Source organism: Coenobita brevimanus, chromosome 101 (assembly GCF_032717465.1).
Source record: "Coenobita brevimanus isolate Jiangsu-jjx chromosome 101, ASM3271746v2, whole genome shotgun sequence".
NCBI classification, from domain to species: Eukaryota; Metazoa; Arthropoda; class Malacostraca; order Decapoda; family Coenobitidae; genus Coenobita; species Coenobita brevimanus.
The window spans coordinates 775,580-784,011 of NC_137054.1; the positions used below are offsets into that span (position 1 = coordinate 775,580).

The 8,432-nt window shown below is 41.4% G+C and overlaps 1 protein-coding gene across 1 annotated transcript in view; it reads right to left on the reverse strand.

Annotated features, from left to right (window-relative positions):
• LOC145414873 (beta-sarcoglycan-like) overlaps positions 1 to 8,133 on the reverse strand; it is a 152,463-nt gene extending 144,330 nt beyond the window's left edge. Inside the window, exon 1 of the mRNA XM_080284293.1 lies at positions 8,118 to 8,133. The gene's annotated coding sequence lies outside the window, so the exon portion shown is untranslated. The remainder of the gene's footprint in view (positions 1 to 8,117) is intronic.
• Between the last annotated feature and the right edge of the window lie 299 nt (positions 8,134 to 8,432).

An 8,432-nucleotide genomic window follows, 5' to 3' on the forward strand; every position in this document is an offset into this window, starting at 1 on the left:
CACCCAGCTTGAAGATTCCAACGAGGACGGCGACGATGATGCGGACTCCTCTCAGCAGGACACAATTCCAGCCATCCCCAAGCTGAACGCACTCCGGGAACACCTAGAGTACGTTCTGGACTACCTGGAACACCCGGACTGCGACAGGGAGATGGGGCCCTTGGGACTTGTGGAGGAAGTGCATGTTTTCAGGCAGCGCATCATAAATCGTTAGAATCATCGTTCCTTGTGTCAATCAATGATTGACAGCTTTTTCAGGCCCGTGACCCCCACTGTGCCCAGCCCTGGCTCCACTCCGTTGCCTCCCCAAGACAGGCCCTCATGCTCCGAGCCACAGCCCAGCACATCAGCCACAGTGGAGTCACCGCTCGACATGAGTTTGCGTCTATCTTTCAAGTCGTCTGCAGTGGGTACGCCATCACCACGACCCAGCGACACACCCCTATGTCACCTGCCAGCGATACTCTCAGACTCTAACAGCGATTAAACGGCAAGAACTTCTCCACTAGACCACACGGGAATTTAGTGTTGTGCAGTGAAAGAAAAACAGTGCATACAGTATTGTAAAGAAAGTAGAAATTTGAGTGAAAAGACAAAATTTTTGGACTAAATTTAACGTAAATAAACTTGTGATTTGTTTTGAAACTGGTTTTATGAGTGGAAAGACTTAAAGTGCAGAGTGCAACACTTATTAAGTTACAATAGAGCATAAGTAAGACAAGAGTGTGCAGTGTGAAGAGAATGGACTTATGAGTGCAACTGACTAAGTGCAAGACTTCAAGAACAGTGTACTGCACGTGCTTCAGAAAATCCTTCTTACTGTCAGAGTCTGAGAGGAGGCAGTTATTCATCGAGATGGCCATGGACTTGCTGTAAGTAGGCAGAATGTTTCATACTGTATTGTACTGTATTTTCCATACTATATTTACCTCAAACACCTCATTTCACTCTTTTATGTCCCTTATTGGTGTGAATATGTAGTGTCTTAGGTGCTATGCATGTGCAGTAGGGAGGTGTTTTTCTGAGTTAGGCTAGGTTAGGGTCCATAACTACCAGTCCAGGAGCCAAGGACTTGTAAGTACCCAGAATGTTTAATATTGTATGAACCTACCTCAAAAACCTCATTTTATGCTTCTTTTGCATTTATTTCAGTCTTTTATGCCCCTTATTGGTGTGATTTGGGTCTTAAATAGGTGCTATGCATGTCCAGAGGGAGCTGTATAGGTGTTTTTCTGAGTTAGGGGCCATAAGTACAAGTCCAGGAGGCTGGTGCCCACTATCCGGACAGGACCACTTTCCGGACATGTCTATGGCTCTATTATGTCGGATAGTGGAGGGATTACTGTATACTGTATACATTTTATTTGCAATACAACTGTCAATGACGTTAGATGTAGTACCAATGACATTAGGTGCAGTACCATTTAACCCCTAGGCGCCGGACCATGTCATATGATGTTTTAATTTTTCACAGGCATGTTTGAACTTAGTACCGCGCCATATGGACTCAGAATATTGTCCCGGCATGGCTGGTGCGTAGGATAATGCTGGCTGGCTGGGGGTTGGGAGGGCAGCCCAGGAGTGAGGAGGGCTGTGGTGGAGGGTGGTGGAGAGTCGTGGGAGGCCGGCGTAGGAAGAATGTGGCCTTGGGACCAGCTGATACTGATTCAGGGTTGGGGTAGGGGTCGGGAGGGATGGGGTGCGGTGGGGTGGTGGGGAGGGCTACTAGGGGGCCATGACGGGTGTGGGGGAGAGTGTATGGAGAGCATCATACTGTCAAGAGTTACTAAAAACAGTGAAATAATGTGCAAATAGTGTGTAAACAATAGTGAATAAATGAAGACATAAAACTGTTAGAAAATAAGTACTGTATCATGGAAAACATAATATAAGCCAATCTTTATTCGTTACTTTTTTTTTTTTTTTTTTGCTAGTTTAGTTGTAATAGTGTTCATATGGCATTGTGAATTGGTGAGAGAAACAAATACCGGTACTGTACACACTCAACACTTATTTTGGCATGAGGTAATCCATCCCTCTTTCCTTCACTAATACCGCCAACACACCACCTTGAACATGCTCAGCCCAGCTGCCACACACCAGCTCCCTCACACCACACCACCACCTCCAAATTGCCAACAGAGAATAAGCACGAGCTTTTTATGTGTTTTTTGTCATTTGTGATTGATTTGTAATGAAAAAAAATAATTTTGGGAAAATCGATTATCCTGAAAATAACCCAGTTCTGGGACGTGGATAGGTAAACCCATGCCCATCGCCTAGGGGTTAATTATGGTACAGTATTCATAAGGGAATATTAACCAGCAAAGCAACCAACTCTTGACTTTAACAACCTTTTAGAACCACCATTTTCAATTAAATCCTCTGCTTCTAATTAAGACAATTGTATCTACAGTAATTCCTCACTTATCCGGACATAATACAGTCAAAGGCATGTCCGGGTAGTGGCAACATCTGGAAAATGAAAACTATTCCCCTCCATACCCAGACCCTACTTATACCCACCTCCAATCTATACCTAACCTATTTGTACAGTACCTATACTTAATTTGGAAGAGTTTTCCTGTCATTCAGCCATATTTAGACATCAAAACACACATAGGAATATCCAAAGTAATGCTAAACACCAAGAAAACCATGCAGAATACCACTGAATATAAAAAAACATCCTACCTATACACTACCATATGTGCAGTACCCCTCCATATTTTGTCAGTCTTTCTTGGTCATTCTGCCATATTTTGACATCAAAACATACATAGGATTATCCAAAATAATTTGCAACACCAAGAAAACCATAGAAAAAAAGCAATGAAAACCAAAAAACACCGTACCTAAATACTACTGTATGTACAGTACTGCTCCTTATTGTAGCAGCGTTTTCCAGTCATTCAGCTATGTTTTGACATCAAAACATACATATGATTATCCTAAATAATGGATGACAATGGCAGAGATTTAGTGGACATTTCTGCCGGGAGGGGGTTGGTGATAGCCAATACCCCCTTCAGGCACAAAATGATCCATAGGTATACATGGCGAGTGATGATAAGGGTGGGTGGTGAACTGAAAGAAAGGAATGCAATGATTGATTATGTGTGTGTGGATGACAGGATGAGAACGTGTGTATTTGATGCAAGAGTATATGGAGGTTGGGGGAGTTAACTTTCTGACCACCAGTTGGTGGTGGTCAGAATCAAGGTCCAAATGAAATGGAGAAATAGAAGAACAGAAGGAAGTAATTCATACAAGGAGAGTGGAAAGGTTACAAGAGGATGGGAAAAAGGCAGAATATAAGAGGGAAGTGGAGGAGCGATTGGGAAAATATGGACCGAAGCACAGGGGAACATGGAAGGTGTGCAAGATATTCACAGAAGAAATCCGTGCAGCATGTGAGGTGGCGTGTGCGGTGAAGAGAAGACAAAAGGGGGTGCAAGGAACAGCATGGTGGATTGAAGAAGTGAGAGAGGCTGTGGAAAAAAAAAGAAGAAAGCATACAGTGAGTGGATGAGAAACAGGGATGTGGAAGAAGTGGAGGGATGGAAGAGAGAGTTATATGCAGAGATGGAGAGAAATGAAGAGATTAGTAAGAGAGAGTAAGAAGAGAGTGGATGAGGAATTTGGAAGGAATTTGAGTGTAAAAAGGAGAGAATGTAAGAAAATGTTCTGGAAAGAGGTAAAGAGAGTTAGACAGGGTGCCAAAGAAGTTAACTGGGGAGTGAAAGATAAAAATGGTAGATTACCAGTGCAGAAGGGAGAAAAAGTGAGCAGATGGAGAGATTACTTTAAGGAATTGTTAAACATAGAGAATGAAAGTAATGCGAATATAAGTGGCAGGGGGATGGCTGGGAGATGGAGAAAACAGGAAGAAATCGGTAGAATGGACATTGTGGAAGCAATGAAGAAAGTCAAAACGGGGAAAGCCCCAGGAATTGATGGAGTGAGTAGTGAAATGCTGAAGCATGGGGGAGAGATAGTAGTAGAATGGATGTGGAAGATATGCAGATTGGCTTGGGAGGAAGGTAGAGTCCCGGAGGATTGGAAGTCAGGTACCAGTACCGGGTATATCTTGATATATGATACCCTTAGATGCAATACCCCGGCTTAACAATGGGGGTAGAAATTACCACCATGACCTGCCTAACGATGGCCAAACCCCAGTTTAACGATAGGTTTCAATTGTTGAGTGAAGATGAATGGGAGTTGCAAGGTTTGGTGAATGAATTTGGGACAGTGTGTAGGAGGAGGAAGCCGAAAGTTAATGTAAACAAAAGTAAAGTTATGGTGTTTGAGAGGAATGAAGTCACAGAGTGTGCAGTGAGGTTGGATGGTGAGGATATGGAGAATGTGAGTGCATTCAAGTACTTGGGTAGTGTGATGTGTAAGGATGGAACTTTGGGGGATGAAGTACGTGAAAGGGTACAGCAGGGAAGAAAGGTTGTTGGTACACTGAAAGCAGTGATGAGAAATAGGGAGGTGAGTATGGAAGTTAAGAAGTCACTGCATGATGGTACTGTGATCCCTACCCTGACGTATGGAAGCGAGGCGTGGACCTTGCAAGAGGGGAACAAGTCAAGAGTGAGAGCAGTGGAAATGAGTTACTTGAGAGGAGCATGTGGAGTGACGTGGAGGGACAGGTTGACGAATGAAGAAGTGAAGGAACATTGTGGGGTAGATGTGGATGTGGTTGAAAAGATTAGGAGAAATACACTGAGGTGGTTTGGACATGTGGAGAGAATGGAGACTGAAAGACTGACTAAGAGGGTGTATGTAGGTGAGGTGGAGGGAGGGAGAGGGAGGGGTAGACCGAGGATGAGGTGGAGGGATGGAGTTGAGAGGTATATGAGGGAGGGGGGGGTGAGTTGGGGGGAGGGGAGTCAAATGGTGGGTGACAGAGTGACTTGGAGGCGTTTTGTCTGCGGCCACCCTTTGCGGGATTAGGGCGTCGGGCTATAGATAGATAGATAGATTCAACTTTTTTTCTGATTTTGATATTTTAGACTAAAACTGTTTAGGTTGATTTATTTTGATGATATTTTAGACTAAAACTGTTTGTTTAGGTTTATTTATAGACTGTTTTTAGACTTAGACTAATGTGTCTGAGCCATAGGTGAGGTGAACATTGTAAATTTTGGGGTACAGTTTACGAAGCTTGATTTTTTTCCAGACATATTTGACAATTTGAAGATTTTATTTGTTAGTTTTCATGAATTATTTACTGAAGTTAGGCATAAGTTAGCTTCTTTTACAGCTATTAAGTCATTTAGATTGACTTTAAACTTGTTTTCGGACTCATTTCGGTGGGTTTAAGACTTGGCTGGTGAGAAAACCCAAGGCTCAAAAATGGATTCCTATACACTACATGTAAAATCCACCCCGAGATACGATACGCCACCTAATGATAGGTTTTTACTTAACCAATTGCATTGTTAAACCAGGGTATACTTGTATAACTATTCTCCTATACAAAGAAAAAGAGGAAAATGAAGTGTGTGGTAGTCACAGGTGTAATAGGAAAAGTGTATGGTTGGATACTTTTTGACAGTTAGGGAAATATCAGAAGAATTAGTTGGTGAAGAACAGGGGGGGGGTTTTAGGAAGGGAAGAGGTTGCGAATATTCATTCTTAGGTCTCTACTGGAAAAGTTTATAAAGAAAAAAGTTGCATGCAGCCTTCATGGATTTGCAGAAAGCATATGACAGGAAAGATAGACAAGGAATGTGGCAAGTATCAAGAATAGCTATATAAAGTAAATGGGAAGTTGTTGAATGCTGTGAAGAGGATGTATGAGGGTGTTAAGGCTAGAGTGCGTGTGGATAGTGATTTGAGTAAATTTTTCTATCTGAATGTTGGATTGAAACTGGAATGTGTCATGCCTCCATGGTTGTAAAATCTGTATATGGATGTGGTTATAGACGAGATACCATACTGTACAAGGAAGGGCAGTGGATGTTGGAACAGCTTTAAAGAGAGAAGGCAATGGTTGGAAACTCCCAGTACTGTTGTTTGCACATGATACTGTATTAAATGAAGACGAAGGGGAACTGCAAGGCTTGGTGAATGAGTTTGGAAGAGCGTGTAAGAAACAGAACCTAAAGGTGAATGTAGGGAAGAGTAAAGTTACTGTCTTTGAAAGAAATGAAGTCACCGGATGTACAGTGATGTTCGATGATGAGGAATTAAAAAATGTAAGTGCATTTAAGTACTTGGGTAGTGTGATGAGTAAGGGTGGAAGCTTGGAGGATGAAGTGCTTGAAAGTGTACAGTAAAGAAGAAAGGCAGCTGACTCTTTAAAAGCAGTGATAAGAAACAAGGAAGTGAGCACAAAAGCAAAAAAGTTGCTGCATGATTGTACTGTGATACCTACCCAAATGTATGGATGTAAAGTCTGGACCTTGTTCGAACTACACAAGAGTGAGAGCAGTGGAAATGAGTTATCTGAGAGAAGAATGTGGAGAGACAGATTGACAATTGAGGAAGTGAAGGAGCATAGTGGTGCAGATGTGGATGTGACAGAAAGCTTTAGGAGAAATACACTGAAGTGGTTTGGCCATGTGGAGAAGCTGGAGAGCAAGAAACCAATGAGGAGAGTGTTTGTGAGTGAGGTGGAGGGGGGAGAGGGGGGGGAAGGCCAAGGATGAGATGGGGGGATGGGGCAGGGGGGTATAAGAGAGAGGGGGGGGTGAGCTGGAGATAGGGTAGTGAAATGGTGAGGGCAGGGCGACATGGCATTTTGATTATGGCCACCTCTTATGGGACTGACCCTTCTCAGGTAGACCTACAGTTCTGCTTACAACTTAGGTACATCTGGGTCTGTCAGACCAAGCTTTTAAAAAATGCTGTAGTGTCACACATGTTTTATATAATGAATTCCTGAATATCCTACAATGTATTAGGTCTTATCAGTTACAAAACTATGTGAATAAGTTTTTACTGATTGAACTCCACATATTTTTTTAAAAATTATGAAAAAATGCCTTTTTTTTTTTTTGTCACCATACACGAAAACAAAGAACACTATGAACCAAGCATCTATGTCCCAACTTGAGGGATGGAGGAACTTCATTATGGGCATAATGGATCCCACACAACATCAAATTAACTTCCAAACTCATAGTGAAAAATTCTCCACACTTCTCAGGTACACCTGGGTGTTATATACCCAACATGCAATTCTGAGTGATATATTGCAAAATCATACACACAAAAGTAATCCCCCTACACCCTGCATGGGCACAAAAAGTTAGAAAGCTATTGAAAAGGACAGGATTGGAAGCATCTCTACGTTACTGAACTAGACCATCAAAAAATTGCCCAGGTCTGTTAGACCCAGGAGTACCTAAGCAGGGTTAAGGTGTCTGGCTATATTATATATATATATATATATATATATATATATATGATCAAACCGATTTACAATGCGTTTTATTCACAGTACAGTATATGCCTCCTCCAGACCCTGAACATAGGGTTGCATTTCCGTAGAGTTAATTAAAGGCCGCACTGCTGCCGACGACTACTGGAAACAAAAAAAAATAAAAAAAAAACCTGGGCATCACCGCGAGCTGCTTTAAAGGAAGACAAGACGCCCCTTTACACATTAACTTACATTAAAGTATTAAAGCTCCCAGAACATATAAATTGCCTCACAAAAATTTGTTTTCCTAACCAAGTTTTTGCACATTCAGTGACAACCAATCACACCTCTATATCCCTCCACTGGCTGTCTTCCACAGAGTACAAAGAAACACGGTCGAGACTCGAGACGAGCTGAATGTCACTCAGATAAGTTTGAAGCAACTTTCCCTGTAAAACAACTAACTCAGTGTCAAATGGCCACCCTTTGCGGGATTGTGGTGTCTGGCAATAGATCGACTGATAGCTTTAGTCGTTGTTTTGTAAGTTAAAGTCGGGGATATTTGTCCGATTCTCCTCGTGGTAGGTTTATTTGCGAGGAAATATGTTTTTGTATGATATAATTATTCTCAGAAGTACTATTTTAAATTATTTTAAAACACCTTTAATATAGAAATCGAACAATGAAAATTTTTAACTTCCATATCAAAGGTTAGTGTAACTATTATTAAACACTCAACAATGCATGGGGACGAAACTTTGTCGTCTGCTAGATGTCTGCGCGGACAATTCCATTATCAAAGTAATGGTGCAATGATTGCCATTCCAAATTTAAAATTATATTTATAATTTTTTTCATTACCTCTAGTCAGTTATTGATTTCTTTTTTATACCTTGCTTGCTATAAACAATAGTTTATAAATATATTTGGTATAATTGTTTCCGCTAATGCAAAAGAAATACCTATAGGAAACACATTTACACACATTTTTTTTTTTCGGGCGCTTTTTTAACAAGTTACTAATTGTACATGACTGAAATTGTATTATTTCTGC